The sequence below is a fragment of the Mauremys mutica genome, chromosome 1 (assembly GCF_020497125.1).
Source record: "Mauremys mutica isolate MM-2020 ecotype Southern chromosome 1, ASM2049712v1, whole genome shotgun sequence".
Classification (NCBI taxonomy): domain Eukaryota; kingdom Metazoa; phylum Chordata; order Testudines; family Geoemydidae; genus Mauremys; species Mauremys mutica.
Window position 1 is genome coordinate 207,853,752 of NC_059072.1, and position 23,561 is coordinate 207,877,312.

A 23,561-nucleotide genomic window follows, 5' to 3' on the forward strand; every position below is an offset into this window, starting at 1 on the left:
CAGCTTGCCAGAAAATGGAAATCCCTTCCTGTGAAAAATATAACACTTAAAAAAAAAAATTGTCCAAAATTGGTCCAAGAAGTCAAAACTATGAAACTTTCCTGGGAAGGGATTCCTGAGAGAACTAACATGGATATATATATATATATATATATATATATATTTTTTTTTTGGGTCTTGCTGGCTGCCTACCTGGGAGGCACTTGGTCACTTTTTCATTGATAAGAGCCTTCCTGCCAGGCTTCTAGGAAGGCTGTGTGCCCAACTCTCAGCCTCCCCACAAACCCTGCTGCTGTAGAGAAGAGAGCTGGGGTGCTTAGCCTCTCCCTCTCTCCCTGCAGTGGCTGCTAGAGAACTATCGTTTCAGTGGTTCCTGATAGGAAAATAAAAAATTTTAGACAAATTCTGTAAAAAGGGAATTTTTCATTGAAAAACCATTCCAGTAAAAAATTCTGATGAGTCTACTTTGCACTTCTATATTACCTTAGTCCAGGGTTCACAAAGTACTGTTATGTAATTAATCTCTCTGATCTTGTTTAAATACTTTGCTCCTCAGTTTCCTACTTATTTACAAACTCTTAAAGGAATGGAAATCAGTTTTAAAAGATTGTAGTTGAGGCTTGTGTGAAGTGTGCTATACTTGTCTGCTTACAGCCTATAGTCTGCAGTAACACATTTCTAATTCTAGCGATGCCACATTTGGCATTACAACTTGGGGTTTTTGTTTTTTTTTTAGTTTGTTTCTGTGTTTGGTGTGAGCACATGCCAGGTTTCTCAGGGTTTCATAATGTGTGTTCAAGTCATGGCTTTAAGCAATGATGTAGCAGGAATGCACTCGCTGACCCTGCCTTTATTCTTCTCAATACTTTACAAAGTTCAGAGTTACGGAATAATGCACATAGTTAATATAAACAGTTAAACTTGTCATAGGAATGTTGCTGGCAAATGTACACCATCTACATTGTACTTATTGGTATAAAATATAATCCTTTTCTGCACACTAACAATTAAGTAAAATTAGCTATTAACTAGGGTTGGGCATTTGGGCCTCCAGTCAAATATTGTAAAACAGTTGACTATTGTTGACATTTTAAAGCACTAATTTATTAGAATAGTAACAGTAACACAGAATAAAACTACCAGCCAACTGACGTTACTTGGCTAGTCAATTGACTGGCTTCCCAAGCCTAGCTTTCTCTAACACCAGAACAAGTGAACTGCCCAAGGAATTTAAGCGCTACTGTTCTACATACGTTCTCTATTATGCTTCTCTTCAAGGCCAATAGATCATTACACTAGCTCTACCGCATGCAAACACAACTACAGTTCAGATCACTGGCAAAGTTGGCAAAATAGGCTCTGCTTCCACAGATTAATGGCTTTCTACAGATGTTTGATACCCCTGAGTGACACAGCTATGCCAACCTAATTTTCTAGTGTCAACCAGGCCTGAATAGTCACAGCAGCAGCCTGTGAGAACAGTGTATGAGTAGGGCGGCTGGAGCAATTTTTATAGTGGGGTTGCTTAGAGCCATTGAACCAAACTGTAAACCCTGTATATAATGAAAGTCACTTCAAGTTGGGGGTGCAGCAGCACCCTACTTCCAGCACCTATGTGTATGATCCTAGAAAAAGCCAGGGAGAGTGTTTGTTTGTTTGTTTGGGTTTGGTGTTGGCTAAAGAAGCTAGGGGCAGTAAGCAAAAAAACCCTGTCCTTTCTGTTTTGGTTCCTCCTGCATTTGGAGAAGCAGGACTTCGTCTGTTCCTTGTAAACACAGAGAATGCATCGGCGAGGGGGACATGTGGGGTCACGTGCCCTCCTAGATTTCTGAGAGTGCTGAGCTGCCATTGGAGGGCTTGCTCTGCTTGGCCTGCCAGCAGGGGATGGGTACTGTGTCCTTTTCCTGCTGCGCTCCTCCCACCCACCCCCAGGCACTTCCAAATCGCTCAGTCCCTCTCCCCAGCAGCCAGGCCCAGGTGGGGAGCTGAGGGGGCGGTATGGAGCCACTTCTCACGCTGGCTGACTGCTCAGGGTCGTGGTCTGTGAGAGAGCCTGGCTGGGGATGCGGTGGTGGCCTGCTCCCGCCACTCTCCTCCTAGGCCTGGCTGCCAGGGGCAGAGGCCGAGCGAGCTGGAAATGTGCTGGGGGGAGGTGCAGCAGGAGAAGGACAGAACCTCCCCACCACACTCCCTTGCAGGAAGAGTGCAGCAGTCCCAGGCTGGACACAGAGTGGGGTGTTGCTGGGGAAAGTGCTGGAAGCAGGGTCCCTCTGCTGAGCCGGACATAGGAGCACTGCCCGTGCCCCTTCCCCTGCTGAGGTGTCTGTGAGGGCACGGGCATGCTGGGAAGACACTGGTGCTGTGAGACTCCCCAGGCTGGAGCTGGCCCCGGCCCAGTCCAGAGGCACACGCTCCCTCCTCCTATGGCCTCAGCTCCCCAGGTGCCAGCAGGATTCACTGCCCTGGCCCAGGGAGGTGGGGCTGGAAAATTCCTCCCAGAGGCAACACATGGGGCAGTCATGTGACTCCCCCCTTTACATTGTGCGCCCCCCCCCATTATTGGCAGGCATGGGTTGTCTCTGCTTGTAAACAAACAAGAGTACATCAAAGAAAATACCCAACTCCATAGTCAATTTCTGCCCCCAACTGGAACATCTTCAGGACTCTGAACTTTAACTAGCTGCTCAGGTCAGAAAGGGGCAACAGATGGTCACAGTATTCCCAGCTGGCTGCCTCACTATCATGTGGCAAACTGTACAGTGACTTTATCCGACCAGTACAGCAACACACACATTTTTCAATGGCAAGGAGAGATGCATGAAGATTTTAGACTGTTTTCTTCAAGAAAACATTCCCATCCTAATGTAAAACCATCCTAGACTATATTGATGTTAACAGACAATTCACATACACTAGTTTCTAAGTAAACAGACAGTTATTTTTCAGCAGAGAAACACTGGAGGATGTAATGGCTAGTTGAGAAGCTCATGACAAAGGAAAGACACACACAGTAAAATAACGGATTGCACAGATGCCACTGAACTGAATTTGCTACTGTATATCCAAGATCACCTTATGATGCAGAAATAAGCCCTCTTCCCATCACCTCTGAACACCTTATCAGACTCCGCCTCATCAAATGCCAGCACAAATGAATATACAAGAATGGCTTATGGGAATTGTCACAGCTGTCCCATTAAACACCATGAAAGCAATTATGTTGGATTCAAAACATTCATCAAAAAGGAGAACTTCCATATCCGCTGAACTTGGGCAGAGGAGGAAGGGAAGGGATTTTATATAAGCAATTTCCTTAGTCATGTCTGTATTGCCTTAAATATTATCACGCCTTTTGGTGTTTGCATACAAGTTTATCTCTTACACCCATCTTTTGCTTTGTTTGATCCTGCAGCAGCAATAATAATAATGGATTTAGAACACTAGTCTGTTGTCACAAATTTAGCACCATGGCTTTCCTGCAGGATCACATGGGAATAGAAGATAACCTATAAAGGAAGAAGTCCTTATTTAACAATCTTCAAATTAAAAGAGTGAAAGGTAAAAAACTGCATCTAAATGTGTAAATTTCTTGTGGTAGTTCAAATCCCTAAGTATATTTTAGTAAGTCAAATCTCACAGTGGTGGATTTCATGTTTTCCTCTGACCATGGAGCCAAAATTCTGTCCTCAATTACACCCTAGTTTGAGTGAGAGGCTTCACAGGTTTAACTGAGGACAGAACTTGGCCCTCTGGGTCTTCTGTATAAATAGCAATTGTGTGTTAACCCCAAGATACTGAAATTCAGTTTAGAAAGGCAAGAGCTCATTACTTCAATCAACATAACTTACTGTAAATGTAGTGTTAATTTTACTATTGACCTTTATCACTTGATGTAGGAACAAATCTAACTATGGATGGCTGACATAGAGCAATAACATCCAAGAGCTAAATGTTGCATACTAAACATGCATTTTTTTAAAGTTACTTCTTGAAAAAGAGAGATTCTTAAAAGTTAGGCATGCCCCTTTCAACAGTTAATGTGAGACCTACATTTTACACACATCCCTCTCCTTTCTTTAACTTGAATGGAAATTTTTATGAACATCATGGGGAAATTAGATCCCAGCCTGCTCCAAGATTAAAACAACTGTCACTTTGGGTCAGATCCTGAGGTCCTTACTCAGGAAGAACTTCCATTGATATCAGTGGAAATTTTGCCTCAGTGAGAACTGCCAGATTAGGCCCCTTCCTACTCCTTAGCTTTGCAGCTCTGAGGACAAACTCTTAATAGTTCTTGCATTTTGCCTCAGTGAGAACTGCCAGATTAGGCCCCTTCCTACTCCTTAGCTTTGCAGCTCTGAGGACAAACTCTTAATAGTTCTTGCATTTTGCTTTTCTGGGACTAGATCTTTCCAAGTGAGAGGCAGCACCTATTGAGTGACATTTTAAAAGGTCTAGCTACGTTAAAGTAAGAAAAGTGTCTCCTGACAGTAGTTCTAGGGCCTGTATGAAGTGAGTTTATGGTCTCAGGACAAACTTTAAAAGTATCTAGGTGCCTAAAGATGCATATGAGAGCCTAGTGGGATTTTCAAAACTATCCAAGCAGGCTAGTTGCCTAACAGTCATTGGTTTCAATGGTAGTTAGGCACCTCGGTCCATTTGGCCTTCAATCCATTTCTTGCTGTACCGGAGCCCTCATGATGGAGTCGAGGGAGATAGGGGACACCACAAACTGACACCTGGTAGAGCGGTCAAGGAGCCTGAGCTATCCTTTCACTAACAGAGGAGGTCCTTCCAGGTCACGTTGAGACACACCGACAGGGCACTGAATGCAGCAAGAGCAACAACAATCTCATAAACAGAAGGCTTCATTCTCCAAGGATATCAAATCCAGCATAAGCACCAGATTCACAGTAAGGCATGAATGCACAAACCCTGAAAACATAGCATCCTAGGATCTTGAATGTAGAGTATAGTGGAACCTCTAACAATAATACAGTGTTTGACAAAACTGAATGCCATAGAGCAGCGGTCCCCAACCTTTTTGGCACCAGGGACCGGTTTTGTAGGAAAAAAAATTTCCGCGGACCTGTGGGATGGTTTTGGGACGATTCAAGCGCATTACATTTATTTTTGTACTTTTATTTCTATTATTATTGTAATATATAATGAAATAATTATACAACTGACCATAATGCAAAATTAGTGGGAGCCCTGCCCCCTATCTGACCCCCACCCACTTCCTGCCCCCCCGACTGCCCGCCCCCCTCAGAATCCCTGACCCATCCTGCTCCTTGTCCCCTCACCATCACCCAGAGACCCCCACCAGCCTGGGACCCCACCCCTGCTCCCTGACTGCCCCAACCCCGCTGAGTCCTGACAGACCCCCCCGGAACACCCACAATCCAACCCCCCCATTCCCTGCCCCCTGACCGCCCCCCCAACCTCCGCCGCCTCTCTGTGCCCTGACTGTCCCCAGGACTCCCTGCCCCTTAGCCAACCCCCCTGGCCCCAGCCTCTTACCCCCGGCTCCCTCCTCATCTGGAGCCTCAACGCCTCGCCCGACAGCTGCAGCGTGTCTCCGGCGGGGCCTGAGCTCCGTCCCGCTCAGAGCTGCGTGGTGAGGGGGCGGGTCTGGGAGCTCCACGCCGAGCGGAGGCAGCTGAGCTCAGCCCGGAGCTCACAGTCCCGCCCCCTCCCCACGCGGCTCTGAAGGGGCGGGGATCAAGGGCCCCGCCGGAGACACGCCGCTTGATGTGCTAGAGGTTGGTTCGCGGCCCGGTTCCTAACAGGCCGCGGACCGGTACCGGTCCGCGGCCCGGGGGTTGGGGACCCCTGCCGTAGAGTGGCTGTGGATTGGTGGAAGGGTAATTTGGTTCAGTAAGGTAAAAGAACCACCTGTCATCTCACTCCTTATACAAGTTAGCCCAGCAAATTACTTTATAAGATCAGACGGGGCAACTAGCAAAGCATTGCATAATTGCCAGCATGGGTCAATAAAGTGAGTTGAAGCTGTTCCCAACTAGCCCAATCTCTGTCTTGTTCTGGATTTTTAATGCAGCACCCCAAGTGGATAATGATAATGCAGTAGACATAATATAGTTTAGTAAAGCATTCAACAATGCACTGCACTGCACAGAAAACTATTCACCGTATCTCCAATATCTTAATGAAACACTTGGCTTGGAAATAGAAAGTTAAGAGTTATCAGTAATGCATCAAACTGGAAGGATGTCAAGTGAACCACTTCAGGGTTCAGTAGAGGGAATAGCACTGTTCAACATACTGTATTTATGACCTTGAGGAGAAAATTATTTCACCAGTGACAGATACACAGCGTGGAAGTATAGTAAATAGAGATGGTTATACCTAGGCTTGGAAAGATTCAGTTTGTATCAGTAAATGTTGACTTCGCTGTACACACACACACACAGTGATGAGAAAATATTTCCATTGATGATGATTGAAATGTACAGAGTAGCAAAATAAGAAGAAAGTGCTGCTTGAGACCATTAAAGTTTAATTTAAGGATATGTACATTGTGTATACTGATATATTGACAGTTTTGTTGTAATGGTTATAAATAATGTTGTTGAATTTCAACATCGACTGTTTATTTAATAATTGTCTGACCTCATCCCTAATTTCCCACAACTGTGAAAATGTAATTGATACAAGTAAAAAAGCTTAAATGATATTATCCATTAACATTTTGAATTCTGCCACGCTTAGTTATACAATAGATATAAAAGGCAGTATCTAGATCGGGGTGGGCAAACTTTTTGGCCTGAGGGCCATATCTGGGTATGGAAATTGTATGGCAGGCCATGAATGCTCATGAAATTGGGGTTGGGGTGTAGGAGAGGGTGAGGGCTCTGGCTGGGGGTTTGGGCTCTGGGATGGGGCCAGAAAAGAGTTCAGGGGGCGGGAGGGGGCTCCAGGCTGAGGTGTGGGGGTGGGTGGGGGCTCTGGCTGGGGGTGAGGGGTTTTGGATGTAGGAGGGTGAACCGGGCTGGGATCGAGGGATTTGGAGGTTGGGGCTTGGGGGTCACTCAGGGGTGTAGGCTCCGGGCAGCACTGACCTCAAGCAGCTCCCAGAAGCAGCAGCATGTCCCTTCTTCAGCTCCTATGCGGAGGCACGGCCAGGTGACTCTGCGCACTGCCCCATCCGCAGGCACCGCCACTGCAGCTCCCGTTAGCCGCAGTTCCCCGACAATGGGAGCTGCAGATCCAGTGCTTGGGGCGTGGGCAGCGCATGGAGCCCCCTGGATACCCCTAAATGTAGTCCCCGGAGGGGGGACATGCCACTGCTTCTGGGAGCCATGCAGAGCTGCGGCACACACACAAGGAGCAGTCCCCGATCCCCAGCAGGAGCTCAACGGCCGGATTAAATTGGCTGTTGGGCCAGATGTGGCCCACAGGCTGTAGTTTGCCCACCCCTGAATAGTATGAGACGCTTGTTAGAAGGGAGGAGGTTTAATATAAGAAGAACAAAATAGCGCTGTCAAGGCTGAGTCCCCACTCTGTCACTCCGAGTGCAGAAGTGGGGGCCCACGAGGATTAAAAAAATTAATACTTGCCACCCCAGGCTTGTATTAAACTCCCAAGATTACAGCTTCTCTCTGACCTTGGCTTGGTAAACGCTGCCACCACCCAAATGCAAAAAAACCCTCTTGAATCCAGGAAGGAGCACTTGGGAATTCCTCCCTGTGGGGTACCCTCAAGCCCTTTCACCCCCACCCCCTTGGGGAAGAGCTGAGAAAGCCACAGCTAATTTCTTTTGTTTTCTATCAGCTAATCAAACAACATGCACAAACCTCTTAGGACACCAAAAATCCAATCCTGTTCTTAAAGGTAAATTTTATTAAAAACAAAAAGGAGAAAAATAAATCTGGAACTTAGGCTTTTTGCTAGATCTTGAAAGAAACAATTACAAAATTTAAGCACCCAAAACAGCTTTCTTGGGAGGTTCAGTTTAAAGATTACAAGCAAACAAAAGGATCAGGGGTTAGCGCAGAGATCCACAGTCTTAAAAAATAAACAGAAATAAACCTGATTGTGTCTAGCTAAACATTCTGATCTACTTACACATTTGGAGTTCAGGTAAGTAGTTCTAGGCATGGCCTGATGATTTATAATCATACTTGGCTTAAAGCTGCTTATGGCATAGCTGCTCTGGCCAGTGATTGGCTGCCAAAATATTAACAACAGGTTCCCTCCTCCTCACCCACCAAACTCCCCTGCCCTCTTCCAACACCCCCTCCCTGCCCCCTTACCGCACTGCCTAGGCTGGGGCCGGGACCGGCGCCTCAGGGCCCGACTCCCTGGGCTGGGCTGAGCCGGGCCCGCTTGGCTGGGCCCGGGACTGACGCCATGGGGCCCAACTCGCCGGGCCGGAGCCGCTTGACCAGGACTGGCGCTCCGGGGCCTGAGCCAGGCCGGAGCCGCTCGACCGGGACCGGCGCCACGGGGCCCGACTCCCTGGGCCAGGCTGAGCCGGCACCGCTCGGCCGGGACCAGGGCCGGCGCCGCGGGGCCCGACTCCCTGAGCCGGCGCCGCTCGGAGCTGTGGGGCCAGCGCCGGGGGCACTCAGCCAGGGCCAAGCCGGAGGGAGCCGCTCAGCTGTGCCGTGCCTCCCTGAAGCCCTCCTCGCGCCCCCCCACCCCAGCTTACCTGCCTGCTGCTTGTTTCAGGCTTCCCGCGAACATCTGATTCGCGGGAAGCAGGGGAGGGGGAGGAGAAGGAGGGTGGAGCGTTCAGGGGAGGAGGGGGACGTGAGCTGGGGCCGGGTGGACAGCTGCCCGAGCTTTTGTTAAATTTAAATTTTAAATTTAAATTTAAAATTTAAAATTGTCTTGGAACAACCGGTTCTAAAAGGGCTTCTAAATTTAACAACTGGTTCCTGTGAATCGGTGCGAACCGGCTCCAGCTCACCACTGGCTCTGTCCCTCTAGCCCAGAGAGAACAAGCAAAGGGAAAATTTCTTTCCCCATTTTAAAAAGTTCTATCTTCCCATTGGCTCTTTTGGTCAGGTGTCCACTTTTTTCTTTTCTTTACCTTGGGGGACTTTTTAACCCTTTACAGGTAAAGCAAGTAAAGAACAGCTACCCAGAGGGGTTTTACAGCTAACTGGCTGGCTATCCATCAAAGGGAGCTATCCCCCCACTTTATTTATCACAAGTGCACCTTGGGAAGAATAGTTCTCCACACAGACCAATACCATGTAAAGGAACTAGTTTAATGGGCCAGACATTTTTCCAAGATATTTCCTAGGGTCATGGCTGGATGGTACAAAAAGAACCACTCCCAGCCCCCTGCATCTTCCTCTGCCTGTACCTCCCTGACACCCCATCTTAAGCTTCTTGCACTTTCAAATCAATAGCTGCCTATGCATTATTAAATGCTCTTTTCCACACTTCAGCTAGTTTTATGGCCAGAGTAGCATAGAAACAGAGTGTGAAGGACACAGGAGCTGCCTGTAATACTTTAATATAGCTTTATCCATTTGATTGTTACTGTGGTTTTATTATACAATTAAACAGAGTTAATTCTAGCAGGAGCTAACTGCCCAGAGGCAGGAGAATGTACAGTCAGTTCAGATGTCCTTTAACAATGCAGGTGTCATTCCCTTTGAAGTTACTTCTGATCATGCTAAGTTCTATACTCTGGCTTGGCGCAGACAAAGGGTCAAATATGCAACTAGCCATAAACAGTGATGCAGGGGCTATGGTTACGTTTAAAACACTACAGTGGCACAGCTGTACCACTACAGCTATGCCACTGTAGTGCTTCAGTGTAGACCCTCACTACGGCAACAGGAGAGGTTCTCTTGTTACTGTAGTTAATCGACCTCCCTGAGAGGCAGTAGCTAGGTCGATGGAAGAATTCTTCTGTCATTGCCCTAGCGCTGTCTACAGTGGGGTTAGGTCAGTCCAGCTTCATCTCTCAGGTTTTCACACCCTTGAAAGACTGCAAGTAGCTATGGAGAAGTATGCTTTTCAGTGTAGACTCAGCCCTCTGTCCTTCCAGCCAGTTAACGTAGCCTGTCTCTCTATTGATCCTTCTGCTTCTGTGGTACTTTTTACGATGGCCTGGTCAGGAAGCTACAGTAATGTTTAGGTGTAGTGATCTCTTTTTTTGTTTGTTTTTGTTTCACTCTCCTCTGAAGCATCATGTATTGAGCTAGCTGAAGAGCAGGAAGCCTGACTAAAAGGACTACTAGTCTTATTTGCATGAAATTCCTGTACTTGAAGTAGTCTAAATCTGAATCCTTCCCTCACCATTAGATGTCACTTAGAGCAGGGTTTCTGAAACAGGGGTCGCCGCTTGTGTAGGAAAAGCCCCTGGTGGGCCAGGCCGGTGTGTTTATCTGCCCCATCTGCAGGTCTGGCCGATCGTGGCTCCCATTGGCTGCGGATCACTGCTCCGGGCCAATGGGGGCTGCTGGAAGTGGCACGAGCCGAGGGACTTGCTGGCCGCTGCTTCCAGCAGCTCCCATTGGCCTGGAGCAGCGATCTGTGAGCAGTGGGAGCCGCGATCGGCTGGACCTGCGGACGTGGCAGGTAAACACACCGGCCGGCCCACCAGAGGCTTTCCCTAAACAAGCAGCGACCCCTGTTTGAGAAACCCTGACTTAGAACATGAACAAGGCTCCACCATCCCTGGCTATCAGGCTGTTTGCAGGGCCGGCTCCAGCTTTTTTGCTGCCCCAAGCGGCAAAGAAAAAAAGAAAAACCCGATTGAGCTGCTGCTGAAGAGGAAGAGAGGGAGTGAAAGACCCGCTGCCAAATTGCCGCCGCAGACCCGGACGTGCCGCCCCAACAGCGGACGGACTGCCGCCCCTTTCTGTTGGCCACCCCAGGCACCTGCTTCCTTCGCCGGTGTCTGGAGCCGTCCCTGGCTGTTTGCATTGCTATAGTTTTTTCAAAATGAGTATAGGTTGCTCAGCCCCATTCGGAAGGGCCAGTGGACTGTGTTTTGTCTAGTCCCTATCCTCTGACCTGTCCAGCATAGGTGACCTTGTCAGGAGTTAAAACTCCTGCTGGCATAGCTCTTGGGGTCTTTGACGCACATGAGCCGTCCTTCCCTGTCAAGCTGCAGTCCCCAGGGAAGGACTTGATGTATTACCCTTTGGTTAAAGGGAAAATATGGGAGTCTTCTGGTGTTCAAAATAAGATACCACTACTGTTTATATATAAAATTGTTAAGCTTTTGTCTTGTTAGTCTTTGGATAAAGTTCAGACTGTATTTTAAATAAAGTCTGTTTTATATCCCTCAGTCCCATCAGTGCGGTTAGACTGTTCTGATATTTTCTCTAAAGAGAAAAAAAGACAGCAGTAGCAACACCTGATTTGCAATACTTTATTCAGATGTCAAAGAAGCCAAGTTGCAAGAAGAACAGTTCATTTACAGATAGTGCCACATCAGGAAAGGCTTTGCTGGCAGAAAATGCTTCATCATTCCAATCTGAGCTCCTGCTACTGACATGTCTAGTAAGACTTTTTTTTGTTTTATTTAAAATCTGGATGATAACACATTGTTATCACTATAAGCACACCATTTTTACAGAAGGACATATATCTTCTGTGTATCACAGTTTTCTGATCAAATCCTCTTGCCACAAGCACAAAATTTAGCAACATCAATGTGCCTCATAAAGACCTACAGTACCTCCTCGCTTAACGTTGTAGTTATGTTCCTGAAAAATGCTACTTTAAGTGAAACAATGTTAAGTGAATCCAGTTTCCCCATAAGAATTAATGTAAATGAGGTGGGGACGGGGTTAGTTTCCAGGGAAATTTTTTTCACCAGACAATAGAAGTTTTAAACAATTTAATACTGTACACAACAGTGCTGATTGTGAAGCTTGGTTGAGGTGGTGAAGTCAGAGGGTGGGATATTTCCCAGTATTTTCTTACTGCTAAATGATGAACTAGCACTCGGCTGAGCCCTCAAGGGTTAACACGTTGTTAATGTAGCCTCACACTGTACAAGGCAGCATGAATGGAGGGCAGGGAGACAGCATCGCAGTGAGAGATAGACACACACCCCTGTGTGAGAGAGAGACACGTGCATTGCCCCTTTAAGTATGCTCACCCTGCTCTAAGTACACTGCCTTTTTAAGTAGATCAGCAAGTTGAGACAGCAGCTGCTGCCAGCAAGCTCCCTCAGTCCTGAGCTCTGTTGTGTCCTCGCCCCCCAGCTCTGTGGAGATGAGGTACAGGAGGGGACACCCAGAATTAGCATCCCTCTGGCCCCCCACCCCCTGCACAGCAAACAAGAGGCTCCCAGGAGCAGGGACAAGGCAGAGGGCAGGAGCAGCGCATGGCAGTTGGGGGAGGGACAGCTGAACTGCCCAGTAATTGCTAGCCTGCTGGGCGGCTGCTGCACAGGGAACTTAGGGGAGCAGGGAGCTGATGGGGGTGGGGTTCGCAGGCTGCTGGTCCACCCTGGTTCCAAGCCCCCACCAGCCAGCTGCAACGGACTGCTCTTTCTGCAAGCCATGGACAAAGCAGGCGGCTGCCAAACAACATTATAAAGGAGCATTGCACTACTTTAAACGAGCACGTTCTCTACTCGATCAGCAATGAAACATGTTAACCGGGATGACTTTAAGTGAGGAGTTACTGTATTTTTGTAATGCTCTAAGGGTACGTCTACACTACAAGACTATTTCGAATCTACTTAATTCGAATTTGTGGAATCGACCTTATGAAGTCGAATTTGTGTATCCACACTAAATACACTAATTCGACTGTCTGAGTCCACAGTAACAGGGCCAGCGTCGACTTTCGAAGCGGTGCACTGTGGGAAGCTATGCACTGTGGGGGCTCTACCCAGCTGCCCAGTGGAATGCTGGGTAGAGCCCCCAATGCCTGCTGGGGGAAAAAATGTGTCGAGGGTGGTTTTGGGTAACTCTCATCATTGAACCGTCACTCCCGCCCTCTCTCCTTGAAAGCGCCGGCGGGAAATCTGTTCGCGCCCTTCTCTGGTCGGTTACAGCTCGGACGCCACAGCACTGCGAGCATAGAGCCCGCTGCGATCATCGCTGCACTTATGGCCGTTGTCAACTCCTCGCACCTTATCGTTCACCTCTTCCACAGTCAGCTGCTGAGAAATCGGGCGAGGAGGCTCCGGCAGCGCAGTGAGGACAGGAAGTCACACAGTGGCGCAGACCTCTCACAAAGCAGGGTACGCCGCGCAGTGGAGATCATGGTGGCAATGGGTCAAGTTCATGGTGTGGAACGGCGATTCTGGGCCCGGGAAACAAGCACGGACTGGTGGGACCGCATAGTGCTGCAGGTCTGGGATGAATCACAGTGGCTGCGAAACTTCAGGATGCGTAAGGGCACTTTCCTTGAACTCTGTGACTTGCTGTCCCCTGTCCTTAAGCGCCAGGACACCCGGATGCGAGCAGCCCTGACTGTGCAGAAGCGAGTGGCCTTAGCCCTCTGGAAACTTGCAACACCAGACAGCTACCGGTCAGTAGCGAACCACTTTGGCGTGGGCAAATCTACCGTAGGGCTTGCTGTGATTCAAGTAGCCCACGCAATCGTTGAGCAACTGTTCTCAAAGGTAGTGACCCTGGGAAACGTCCAGGTCGTCATAGATGGCTTCGGCGCGATGGGATTCCCAAACTGCGGCGGGGCTATAGATGGCACTCACATCCCTATCCTGGGACCGGCCCACCAGGCCAGCGAGTACATTAACCGAAAGGGCTACTTTTCTATGGTGCTGCAAGAAGTGGTGGACCATAGGGGACGTTTTACCAACATCTACGTCGGGTGGCCGGGCAAGGTTCATAACACGCGTGTGTTCAGGAACTCTGGTCTGTTTAAACGCCTCCAGGCAGGTAGTTTCTTCCCGGACCACAAAATAACGGTTGGGGATGTGCAGATGCCTACAGTGATCCTCGGGGACCCAGCCTACCCGCTAATGCCCTGGCTCATGAAGCCCTATACAGGCGCCTTGGACAGTGAGAAGGAACTCTTCAACTACCGGCTGAGCAAGTGCAGAATGGTGGTGGAGTGTGCTTTCGGACGTCTCAAGGGGAGATGGCGGAGCTTACTGACTCGCTCGGACCTCAGCGAAAAAAATATCCCCGTTGTTATTGCTGCTTGCTGTGTGCTCCACAATCTCTGTGAGAGCAAGGGCGAGACCTTTATGGCTGGATGGGAGGTTGAGGCCAATCGCCTGGCTGCTGATTACGCTCAGCCAGACAGCCGTGCCGATAGAAGATCCCAGCGGGAAGCGCTGTGCATCCGGGAGGCTTTGAAAGATAGGTTCCTCGGAGAGCAGGGTAACCTATGACTCTCCAGTTGATTTACAGAGAAGCTGAACCTGAGCCTGTTTCAGTGACTGTTGACTTCGATCTGCGGTTACATACCCCGTTCTCCAGGTTTCCCCCCTTCCAACACACGTTTTAAAATAACTTTAATGGAACACTGATTATTAATAAAGTTTTCTTTAATTATGAATTCCTGTTCAAGGGTTGAAACATGGACGCGGACTGTGGTGGGTACGGTGTGCACTGATGTCCAGACCGCTTCTACACTAGAGGAATGACAGGCTCCTGCTCCTACAGCGGTCTCTGGGGGAGGACGGTTGCAGGTGGGTGTGCAGGAAGGGGTGGGTTTGCAGGAAGCGGTGAGGGGTGCCGTCTTTGGGACGGAGTTTGGATGCAGGCTCTGGGCTGGTGGTTGGGGCGTAGGAAGGGGTGAGGGGTGTGTGGGAAGGGTGAGTATGTGTCCGTGGATGAGGGCTCTTGCTGGGGCTCAGGGCATCGGAGAGGCTCGTGGCTAGGGTGGAAGGGCATGGTAAGGGCAGCCTGCCTTGCCATTTGTGGATGTCAGGCGCTAGGACCCTGGGGCAGCATACACCTCACAGACTGACCCGGGGCAGCATTCACCTCCCAGAATGACCCTAGTGCCTAGTGACTGCAGTCTGTGTGTGTCCTGCTGTTGATCCTGCCCCCAAGTCTGTACCCTGGTAATGGAGGCTGTCCTATGCAATTAAAAAACCCCTCCCCCCCCACCTTCACACAAAGTCTTCTGACAAGGAAAACATGACGGAAACAGTGAATAACAACAAACTACTTTTAATACTCAACTACACAGTGGGGGGATGAAACTTGGATTTGGGACTGGGTGATCCAGGAAGGGAAGCACTTCTCATACTTTAGGGAATGAGAGCTGTTTGGTACATGAGCGCTCTGCTGGGGTGGAGTGACAGTTTTCACGGCCCCTAGCGCCCCTCCTTCTTGTGATTTTTGGTGTGGGGGGACAGGACTTTGTGGCGGGGGAAGGCGGTTGCAGATACAGTTCAGGGGGGCTCTCTGCTCCTGCCTGCGGTCCTGCAGAACATCTACAAGGCGCCGGAGCGTGTCCGTTTGCTCCCTCATTAGCCCAAGCAGCGTTTGAGTCGCCTGCTGGTCTTCCTGCCGCCACCTGTCCTCCCGTTCGCTGTGTGAGCGCTGGTGCTGACATAGGGTCTCCCTCCACTGTCTCTGCTCGGCCGCCTCGGCTCTGGAGCAAGCCATCAATTCAGAGAACATGTTGTCCCTAGTCTTTTTCTTTCGCCGCCTAATCTGCGCCAGCCTCTGTGAGGGGGATGCCGGGGCAGTTCGTGAAAGAGCCGCAGCTGTGTGATGGGAAAAAGGAAGTGATTTCCTTGAAAAGATACATGTTTGCGAACACTGAACACAGTCTAGTCAGTTTCTGTGAACAAGACCATACAGGGCACCTAGTCTCACGAGCTCTCAGGACAAGTTCGAGATTTCGGAATACGCTTTCATTGGCTGCGGTCTTGCACAGGAGATCGGACAAGCGGGGCGGTACAGCTGAATCCGTGTAGCAGCCAGGCCTGGTAAGCACTACACTATAGGCTGCTTAACAGTTAATGGATAGCTGTGCCCTCCCGCTGAAGGCAATCTGTAAAGCATAAAGTCTGACCCTGTTCCAGCCCCTCGCGGCTGTGGCCGGGAAAGATCACTGTATGCTTTTCCTCTGCGGCCTCCAACATGTGGCTGTTAAACGAAGGTCATTGCTATGCAAAGTAAAAGTCAAGCATTCACAATAGTAACAGTACACTAATTGCCCTAATTAGATGCAGCAGTCGCCGAACGAGATTACCCTGAGGTGGGACACTCGGAGAGAGAGAGAGAGGATGCTGCTAGAATCCCTGCACAGACCAGGACCGTACGCTGCCATGCTGGTGGAGGCAATGATTCCGCTGTACATTAGGATGGCCTGGCGCGGAAGAGTGTGCTTCCACGGAGCACCAAATAAGGCACCTCTCCCCAGGAACCTCCTGCGGAGACTTTTCGAGCTGCTCTCCGAGAGCTTCGTGGAAGTGTCCCAGGAGGATTTCTGTTCCATCCCTATATGTGTGGACCTTCTCTTTATATAGTTTTTTAAGGAAAAGTTTTTATATAGTTTTTACATATTTTTTATTCCTGTTTTTAAAAAAATAAATGTTTCCATGTTTATAGCACTTACCGACTGATCCTTCCCCTGATTCTGAGTCCGGGTTAACGGCCGGGGAGGGTTGGTAGGGGATCTCTGTGAGGGTGATGAAGCGATCCTGGCTGTCGGGGAAAGCGGTATTGTAAGCGCTGTCGCCTGCGTCGTCCTCCACAAACCCTTCCTCATCTTCCCCATCGGCGAACATCGCCGAGGAACTGCCCCTCGACACTATCCCATACTCAGAGTCCACGGTCACTGGTGGGGCAGTGGTGGCAGACCCACCTAGAATGGCATGCAGTCCCTCGTAGAAGCGGCATGTCTGGGGCTGTGCTCCGGAGCGTCCGTTTGCTGCTCTGACTTTTTGGTAGCCTTGTCTCAGGTCCTTGATTTTCACGCAGCACTGCGTTATATCCCGGCTGTATCCTCTGAGTGCCATGGCTTTGGAGACCTTCTCGTAGGTCTTTGCATTCCGTTTGTTGGAGCGCAGCTCCGAAAGCACAGACTCATCGCCCCACACAGCGATCAGATCCAAGACTTCCCGGTCTGTCCATGCTGGGGACCTCTTTCTATTCTGGGATTGCATGGACTCCTCTGCTGGAGAGCTCTGCATCGTTGCAGGTGCTGCTGAGCTCGCCCCGATGTCCAACCAGGACATCAGATTCAAAGTGCCCAGACAGGAAAAGGAATTCAAATTTTCCCGGGTCGTTTCCTGTGTGGCTGGTCAGAGAATCCAAGCTTGGACTGCTGTCCAGAGCGTCAACAGAGTGGTGCACTGTGGGATAGCTCCCAGAGCTAGTAAGTTCAATTTGCATCCACACCTAGCCTAATTCGAGATAGCCATGTCGAATTTAGCGCTACTCCCCTCGTCGGGGTGGAGTACCGAATTCGAACTAAAGAGCCCTCTAGGTCGAATTAAACGGCTTCCTGGTGTGGACGGTTGAGCGGTTAATTCGAATTAACGCTGCTAAATTCGATTTAAAGTCCTAGTGTAGACCAGGCCTAAGATGCAGAAAACAAAGTTGCCTCTGATTGCTTTTTGCAGCTTCTGCCTTGAAATCCACAGTAAGGCTGTGTGCAGAATAACATACAGTTACAGTGAATGTTTTCCCTCAGCTGCTCCTTGTCAAATTGATAACACATCTATTGGACAGTACTGGATTGGGAAACTTGCAATGCTTTGGCAATTAGACTGGCTTTCTTCCAGCAGGATCCCAAAGCAGTTTAAAACTTGAATATCCATCAAGAGTTCGGCCACTTGAGTTAAGACATGTGAGACAGCAGGACAGGTTAGCTGTTGTTATACTGGCTTGGCTGGTGAGACCAAGCCAACTTTACAAGTGCATGCAACAAGGAGTTTGGGAGGTGACTCTGAGCATAAGAAACTGACTTGGAAGCTGGGTTAACCGCATACTCTTAATTTTCACTTTAAATTGAAAACAGAGGGTGCTGATGCCTGATTCTGAACTAGGGGGGAGAAGCAGAAGAGACCAGGGTCTGTTTTCAAATGTAGGTGCTACAGTACTGATACTCAGACCTCAGTGGTTCAGGAGCCAAATTAGTGATAAACATTACTCAAAAGAGCCACAGTACTGTGAATTCATTGTTTCATTTTCTCTCTCTCTCTCTCTCTCTCTCTAAGCTATATCTCTATATATCTAGAATTATTCTCACAGCAAAATGACCGACCAAGTATTCTACAATTGGCTAATAACATAGTAAAAGCATCCTGATTGGTTAATAACTTAGATTGCTTAATAATTAAATCACACATAGCTTTAATACCATGTTCTGCAAAGAGCCCCTTGCAGCCTCAAATCCTAAATCTGAATAATTCTCTGCTACAGTTAGGGAGCCCTTGGCTGAGTGGGTATTTGGACACTCAGGTATTTAAATGAACAGAGAGGGTATTTAGATGCCTTATTGTCAGTAGTGAGTGTCTGGATGCTGGATTGGACTGCCGTGCTTTTCCTCTTTTTCTCATTTCTTTGCTTAGCAGTATATTTCACTTCCATGTACAGGGGTTAGTTGTAGGGCTTGGACATTTTTTTGACCCTGTCTCTCAAGTACTAAGTTTACCAGCCCTGGGTGAAAATATAATTTTCTGTCCCCTAGCCCATGCATGTTTAAATCAGTTGTGTCCCCTACCAGTGGTATAACTTTACCTGCCTCCCAATAAATTCTGTCCTATCAACTGACTTTGGAACAAGCAGAATTAGTTAACTCCCACTCTGTTGGGCTCAGTTGTGGCTGGCCTTGCTCCTCTTCTAGGTATACAAGAAGTCTTCAGGCACTCAGGCTCTTCCTCCCACACCTGGGCTGATCTATTTCCCTCCCCCCCACAATCATGTTAACTGTAGTGGCCCAGCCATGCTGCTCCCTCACTTAAAAAACAAAAAACAAGTGGCACCTGGGGTGTTCTGCACCCCACATCCCTCTCCCCCTATTAAGGTTTTTCTTCACTGCTAAGGTGACGCCGGTGATCAGCACCCTGGTTAACCTTGCCTGCGTGTGAGCAGCTATATTCAAATTACTGTGGTCTCACTTGTGTTTTACTCACCCTTGTGAGGCACTAGCACTTTTGGGAAGCATATCCCATGATTTTTTTCTGCTGCAATAAACTGAGCCACTCTGTTTTCCAGTGAATTATGGGATAACCTGTCTGTCCTTCTGGGCACAGGGGCAAGGGGGATTGTGGGAAGGCACTGGAGGACTGTCTGAGCCTGCATCCTCACTGCAAAGTGGGCAGGTTACTAGCCAAGTGACAGCGACACCAGAGCTCTAGCCCACACTTGGTAGCCTGGATTTAAAGCACTGCCAAATTCAGGTGAGAGGGATTGTGGGCAGACAGGAACTGAGTTAGGTGCAACACCTACGTTACTTCTGCAGTGAAGATAAGCCTGACCATCGGCTCAAAGTGAAGGTGATGGGAGCTGTGTGCGTGTAGTCTCTTTGCAAATCAGCCCAAGCTGTCTTAAATTAGGCATCTGAAACTAAGGCAACCCAAATTAGTGGACACTTTAAAAACATGTATTTAAACTTTGGCTGAAGTGATTTGCTTAAGATCATAAAGCAAATCCGTGGTAGAGAGGAGATTAAATCCTTGGCTTACTCTTCAGTGCTCAGTCTACTAAACCACAGTGCCTTGTAGGCCAGTGATTCTCAAACAGGGGTCTGGGCCCCCCTGGGGGGCTGCCAAGCATGGAGGGCATTAGACTCTCTAGGGCCCAGGGCAGAAAGCAAAAGCTGGACTGCAAGGGACTGCAGCCCAGGACCCTGAGCCCCACCACCCAAGGCTGAAGCTGAAGCCTGAGCAACTTAACTTTGCGGTGCCCCCTGTGATGTGGGAGCCCAAGCAACTGCCCTGCTTCCTACCCCTTAATGTTGGCCCTGGCTTTTATATGCAGAAAACCAATTGTTGTGACACAGGTGGGCTGTGGAGTTTTTATTGTATGTTGGGGGGGGCATCAGAAAGAAAAAGGTTGAGAACCCCTGTTCTAGGCTGTTCATGGATATCTTTGGCCTAATGAAAAGGTCCGTGTTCACCCACTGTCCCTTTGCTCTTAGGGAAAAGTAGCTGACAACATGACGTTTACTATCTGTAACCCTCTTCCAGTATGAAGGACAGGTAGTAACTGACTTGGTTTGTTCCCCCTTAAATATAACAGTGTCATTGCAGCTTTGTAAAGTTCTTCTAGAATGAGAATTTTGCTATACAGTAGAAAAAGTTAAAAATGAAAGTCGCATAAAATAACACGTTGCACTTATTTCTGGGGAAAAAGAAAGCAAAGTAACCAAAATATTAGAGACTCATTTCAAAACTAGAATCTAAAAGTTTATCGTCTTCTAGAGGTAGCAGTAACTTTCTTTCTCCTTAGCATAGTAGGACAACATCTCTTGAGTGGTCTGTGCCGTATTGGTCAGGCAAAGTCTTTAGTTTCTGTGTGCTTCAGTGAACTGTGACAAAGTTACCAGCTTGAATTCTTTCTTCCTTGATTAAACTGTGTGAAACTGCCACATGGATCCAATTTCATGAGTCTCAGGTTCAAATGTTAGGCTTAATTTGTGTTATGAGTAGTAGTGAGAAGTCTTCTTGAGCCTCATGTCCCCCTGCCCTGATTTAGGAGTAACATCTTTAGTACTGGTGGGAGTCTCTGTAAAAAGAACTTGTTCTAAACAGAAAAGCAATGTTTTATTGTTTTGGATGAATCATTGCTACATAGTTCTGTGCTCTCTGTATGCGTATATAGGAATATAACGCTATAGGAACATAATATTAGTTAAGTCCTAGTACTCATCCTGGCTTTGTCTAGAGTAGGGTTTAAAGGCAAAATGTTAGCCTGCATTAGCTAATGTGCTAACATTATTCTTTAAATCATAGTTTGGACAAAGCCTTGGAAGACAAGTTAGAAGTCATGACAAACTAGGTTGAACTTGGTTATATGTTGTGGGGGGTGGGAGCGATACTATTTATCCTGCCTGACAGTAATGACAATACTGAAACTATCCAACTCCTGGCTTTGTGTGAATTGCAGCTCAATCATTGAAAAGCTATTGCTCTGTTTCCCCAGGAGAACTAGTGCCTTCTCTTTCTCTCTCTAAAACACTAGTTGCAATTAATGCCTTTAGTTGTTAACATGGAGCAGTGAGAAGTGCTGAACCTAGAAGAGTGAGAGTATGCCTACTCTGGAGCTGGAAAGTGTCATTTCCAGCTGGCAGAGATATACCTGCACTTCATCTGATAGAGCTAGCATGCTAAAAATGGTAGCATAGCCATAGCCGTGTGTGCAGTAGGAGGGGCTCGACACACAAGTATGTACCTAGGATCTCAGATGGGATTGTGCTCGAGACATCTAGCCCCTCCTGCACCTTACACCACCGGTATAGCTACACTTCCATTTTTAGCATGCTAGCATAGAGCTAGCATGGATATGTCTTCGTAAGATTGAAATTCTTCCCGCTCCAGAGAGAAACAGGCTGTGACACTGTTCGGGAGTGTCCGAGGTGAGTTGGTACCACCTGCTTACAGTGGGAGGGAGCCCTTTCTGTGCCCACCAGGGAAATGCTCCTCACCCATTGGCTGCTGGTAACACAGGTGCTCCATTCCGGGCTCCATGAGCCCCACTCTTTCCTTCTGCACAGTAGCAGTTTTCACCCCACTTCGGGCACAGGATATGAGAGTGTAACAATCTTCTGGACACCCTGGGCTTCATTTTTTCTTCGGAAGTTTCTGCCCTGTATCTAGTCTAGACAGTAAACATAGGCTTTCTCCACAGATGTTCATTGTTCTCATGTTGATTGGGTCAGCAATCAGACTCCCCCTTCTCAGGTGTTAGGTTTCAACAGATCTGGATCATACTAGTGCACATGTTACACTAAAGTCTAAAATTGTTTTCTGTACAAACATCTCGCAGTAACCCTGACAATCAGCTAGTTCTTATCTTTCAGAAGAGACCTGTACACCTGACCCCCCATTGGGGAAATATGGAGAAGATGGTCAGGCGCAGAGGTATCAATATCTGCCTTGGCCTATCTGTGTTACACAGGTCCTCTCTTAAATTTTGCATTCCTTTACAATATTGATCTACTGTTATCGTGGGTGACCCAAATAATATCTGAAAGAAATTAGGGAACGTTCTGTATCTATTTTTAGTTTGTTTACTCTGTACATTTGATGACACTTGGTTTTATAGTTCATTTCCCAGTTTCTTGTGTTGTCTGTTGATGTGTGAAAGATGCATTGGAGACAAAAACATATAGCTAAAAAATCACAAACTGACTTTGGGGCAGGTGTAGTACCTGCCCCATACTTTTAATCAAACCAGTTTTACACTAACCCACCTTTCTGTCTAGCATTATTATTGGATTCTTTTTTTCCTCTAGTTGCGCACTAACACCTGCCTTTTTGTAAGAAATTGATTCTGTGACCCCCATGTGAAGTCTAACATGGTCTGTAAAACTATAGCTGCACAGTATCTGAGGGGAGGAGGGAACATCATCTGCAGCAGATTCCTCCAGCCTCTTGTTGCTCCAGGCCTGCTGCCAGTTTTGTGTGTGTGTACGTGTTTCAGATAGTCTTATTGCTGGCACGACTTACTCACGTGGTCTTGATTTACATGAGGGTGTTACGCTGTTGATGACAAGGAAGAGATGTGCCTCCCAGTGAAGAGCGTGACTGGCAAAAGCTTCAATTAACCCTCTAGCAAATTGCCTGAAAATGGATCATACACGATTATTTCTGCATCATTACTGTTGTCTCCCATGACTCACAGAGCCATATATAGCAGCTCTTCTTCTGAGGAGAAATTTTATCCATAGCAAAGAGGATGTGAAAACAAATACTAAATGTCAAACTGTTGTCAGATTTGTATTAGATTTTTTAGTGGTGGATAAAACTGTAGCATGGCTTGAACACCAGATAAAAAAATATAGTTATTGCTAGCTATTTCTAGTGCCAAGTTAAAAATCTTCACTGATTTTTTCCCCCTCCCCCGTCTTATATTTTTAAATAATAACACAACAGATTATTTTTAACTGGGAGGTAGGGGAGGAGATAAATTTTTACTTTGGGCTTCTCCCGCCCCCCGCCCCAAATCTTAGGCAATCAGAACATCTTTGGCTGCTGCAGTATTTGGATTGCAAATATTGCAAAGGAAATTTATTTGTGAGGTTTTTTTTAATTAAGATGCCATTATTGGATTAACCCTTTGCCACTAAAATAAAATCTCAAAAATAATCATTTCTCATCGTCTTGAGTTTCATAAAAGCTTATGAAATTTAAATCTGGGGGCAAACAGTATTTGTTCAGAAAAGACCCTGGAAAAGATTTGGGGATCATGGTGGATAATGCGCTGAATGTGAGCTCTCAGTGCAATGCTATGGCCAAAAGGTCTAATGTGATCCTTGGATATAAATAGGGGATAGAAATAGGGGAATTTGTGATCCTTGGATATAAATAGGGAAATCTTGAGTAGAAGTAGACCGATTATTCAGTCTCTGTATTTAGCACTGGTGCGACTGCTGCTGGAATACTGTGTCCAGTTTTGGTGCCCACAATTCAAGAAGAACATTGATTGATTAATTGGAGAGAGTTCAGAGAA

The 23,561-nt window shown here is 47.6% G+C and overlaps 1 protein-coding gene across 5 annotated transcripts in view; it reads left to right on the forward strand.

The window, feature by feature from the left end:
- The window catches only part of PDXK (pyridoxal kinase), a 105,809-nt gene that overhangs the window by 29,842 nt on the left and 52,406 nt on the right, over positions 1-23,561 (forward strand). Inside the window, exon 1 of one of the 5 annotated variants that reach the window (XM_045002608.1) lies at positions 3,427-3,558. The exons of the other annotated variants lie outside the window; for them this stretch is intronic. The gene's annotated coding sequence lies outside the window, so the exon portion shown is untranslated. Of the gene's footprint in view, positions 1-3,426; positions 3,559-23,561 lie in introns of those variants that run through there. 5 annotated transcript variants of the gene reach the window in all.